Below are 4,248 nucleotides of genomic sequence, written 5' to 3'. Positions count from 1 at the left end.
AACATTGAGTTCAATATTCAAAACATCTTGTTTGACAAAGTTATTTATTATATCGAATAACATGTAATATACACATGTCTGTCACACTTGCTATTATATTGCATTCTGACATATCGTTCATTTACTGAACAATACACAATCTATATACCTTGTAAACTTTAATGAAAAGATAGTTTAATTTTTATTTCAACATATCACATAACATGCAGAATAAATAAGAAAGTTTTGGAGAAAATTCGTATAGGAGATAAATAAATAAATGAAGCGAAAAGGCTTTCGTATGGTTACCACTTGTAAGACAGTAGTTTATAAATATCTAAAGGAAAATTAGCACAAATATTTAAACTAAACACCATGATGTATACTTTGAAATGAAAACAACAGAGAGAGAGAGAGAGAGAGAGAGCAGAAAATGACTGTCATGCAGGGAGGTTATAAAAAGTTAATTAATCAATTTCATATTGCTAAAGGATCGTTTGATGGGTTTACAGAATAGAGCGTAAATGACAAAAAATAGAAAATAGAGAAAACGAGGATCAAGCATGAACAATACAGCACAATGAAGTGCAAAAGGAATAGAGAAATTTGGACAAAACAAATACAGAATAATAATTTTCTAAAACAATGGAGAAATCAGGGACTTAAACAAAAAATAATTCAGGATAGTAGTTAGTTGCTAAAGTAAAGGACACTGATGCAAAAAATAGGAATACAGGATAGTGAGTTGCAAAAAAAGTGTCCCCATTCCCGAAAAAGGCATACATCATAATTAGTTGCTAAAGAAATAGAGAAAACTAGGCCAATAAAAAGGAATATAGGATAATGAGTTGCTAAGAGAATAGAGAAAACTAGGTCAATAAAAAGGAATATAGGATAATGAGTTGCTAAGAGAATAGAGAAAACAGGATAACCAAAGGAATATAGGATAATGAGTTACTAAAAGAATTGATAAAACATGATAACCAAAGGAATATAGGATAATGAGTTACTAAAAGAATAGAGAAAACATGATAAACAAAGGAATATAGGATAATGAGTTACTAAAAGAATAGAGAAAACATGATAAACAAAGGAATATAGGATAATGAGTTAATAAAAGAATTGATAAAACATGATAACCAAAGGAATATAGGATAATGCTTACTAAAAGAATAGAGAAAACAGGATAAACAAAGGAATATAGGATAATGAGTTACTAAAAGAATAGAGAAAACATGATAACCAAAGGAATATAGGATAATGAGTTACTAAAAGAATAGATAAAACATGATAACCAAAGGAATATAAGATAATGAGTTACTAAAAGAATAGAGAAAACAGGATAAACAAAGGAATATAAGATAATGCTTACTAAAAGAATAGAGAAAACATGATAAACAAAGGAATATAGGATAATGAGTTACTAAAAGAATAGAGAAAACAGGATAAACAAAGGAATATAAGATAATGCTTACTAAAAGAATAGAGAAAACATGATAACCAAAGGAATATAAGATAATGAGTTACTAAAAGAATAGAGAAAACATGATAACCAAAGGAATATAGGATAATGAGTTACTAAAAGAATAGAGAAAACATGATAAACAAAGGAATATAGGATAATGAGTTACTAAAAGAATTGATAAAACATGATAAACAAAGGAATATAGGATAATGAGTTACTAAAAGAATAGAGAAAACATGATAACCAAAGGAATATAGGATAATGCTTACTAAAAGAATAGAGAAAACATGATAAACAAAGGAATATAGGATAATGAGTTACTAAAAGAATTGATACAACATGATAACCAAAGGAATATAGGATAATGCTTACTAAAAGAATAGAGAAAACAGGATAACCAAAGGAATATAGGATAATGAGTAACTTAAAGAATAGAGAAAACAGGATAAACAAAGGAATATAAGATAATGAGTTACTAAAAGAATAGAGAAAACATGATAAACAAAGGAATATAGGATAATGAGTTACTAAAAGAATTGATAAAACATGATAACCAAAGGAATATAGGATAATGCTTACTAAAAGAATAGAGAAAACATGATAAACAAAGGAATATAGGATAATGAGTTACTAAAAGAATTGATAAAACATGATAACCAAAGGAATATAGGATAATGCTTACTAAAAGAATAGAGAAAACAGGATAACCAAAGGAATATAGGATAATGAGTAACTTAAAGAATAGAGAAAACAGGATAAACAAAGGAATATAAGATAATGAGTTACTAAAAGAATAGAGAAAACATGATAAACAAAGGAATATAGGATAATGAGTTACTAAAAGAATAGAGAAAACATGATAAACAAAGGAATATAGGATAATGAGTTACTAAAAGAATAGAGAAAACAGGATAAACAAAGGAATATAAGATAATGAGTTACTAAAAGAATAGAGAAAACATGATAAACAAAGGAATATAGGATAATGAGTTACTAAAAGAATAGAGAAAACATGATAAACAAAGGAATATAGGATAATGAGTTACTAAAAGAATAGAGAAAACATGATAAACAAAGGAATATAGGATAATGAGTTACTAAAAGAATAGAGAAAACAGGATAAACAAAGGAATATAGGATAATGAGTTACTAAAAGAATAGAGAAAACAGGATAAACAAAGGAATATAAGATAATGAGTTACTAAAAGAATAGAGAAAACATGATAAACAAAGGAATATAAGATAATGAGTTACTAAACGAATAGAGAAAACATGATAAACAAAGGAATATAAGATAATGCTTACTAAAAGAATAGAGAAAACAGGATAAACAAAGGAATATAGGATAATGAGTTACTAAAAGAATAGAGAAAACATGATAAACAAAGGAATATAAGATAATGCTTACTAAAAGAATAGAGAAAACAGGATAAACAAAGGAATATAGGATAATGAGTTACTAAAAGAATAGAGAAAACATGATAAACAAAGGAATATAAGATAATGAGTTACTAAAAGAATAGAGAAAACATGATAACCAAAGGAATATAAGATAATGCTTACTAAAAGAATAGAGAAAACATGATAACCAAAGGAATATAGGATAATGAGTTACTAAAAGAATAGAGAAAACAGGATAAACAAAGGAATATAAGATAATGAGTTACTAAGAGAATAGAGAAAACATGATAAACAAAGGAATATAGGATAATGCTTACTAAAAGAATAGAGAAAACAGGATAAACAAAGGAATATAAGATAATGAGTTACTAAGAGAATAGAGAAAACATGATAAACAAAGGAATATAAGATAATGAGTTACTAAAAGAATAGAGAAAACAGGATAAACAAAGGAATATAAGATAATGCTTACTAAAAGAATAGAGAAAACAGGATAACCAAAGGAATATAGGATAATGCTTACTAAAAGAATAGAGAAAACATGATAACCAAAGGAATATAGGATAATGCTTACTAAAAGAATAGAGAAAACAGGATAACCAAAGGAATATAAGATAATGCTTACTAAAAGAATAGAGAAAACATGATAAACAAAGGAATATAAGATAATGAGTTACTAAAGAATAGAGAAAACATGATAAACAAAGGAATATAAGATAATGCTCACTAAAAGAATAGAGAAAACATGATAACCAAAGGAATATAGGATAATGAGTTACTAAAAGAATAGAGAAAACATGATAACCAAAGGAATATAGGATAATGAGTTACTAAAAGAATAGAGAAAACAGGATAAACAAAGGAATATAAGATAATGCTTACTAAAAGAATAGAGAAAACATGATAAACAAAGGAATATAAGATAATGAGTTACTAAAAGAATAGAGAAAACAGGATAAACAAAGGAATATAAGATAATGCTTACTAAAAGAATAGAGAAAACATGATAAACAAAGGAATATAGGATAATGCTTACTAAAAGAATAGAGAAAACAGGATAAACAAAGGAATATAAGATAATGCTTACTAAAAGAATAGAGAAAACATGATAAACAAAGGAATATAGGATAATGCTTACTAAAAGAATAGAGAAAACATGATAAACAAAGGAATATAGGATAATAAGTTACTAAAAGAATAGAGAAAACATGATAAACAAAGGAATTTAAGATAATGAGTTACTAAAAGAATAGAGAAAACAGGATAAACAAAGGAATATAAGATAATGCTTACTAAAAGAATAGAGAAAACAGGATAAACAAAGGAATATAGGATAATGAGTTACTAAAAGAATAGAGAAAACAGGATAAACAAAGGAATATAGGATAATGCTTACTAAAAGA

Source organism: Mytilus californianus, unplaced genomic scaffold (assembly GCF_021869535.1).
Source record: "Mytilus californianus isolate M0D057914Y unplaced genomic scaffold, xbMytCali1.0.p SCAF_28, whole genome shotgun sequence".
Classification (NCBI taxonomy): Eukaryota; Metazoa; Mollusca; class Bivalvia; order Mytilida; family Mytilidae; genus Mytilus; species Mytilus californianus.
Note: the sequence above shows the minus strand (reverse complement) of the source record.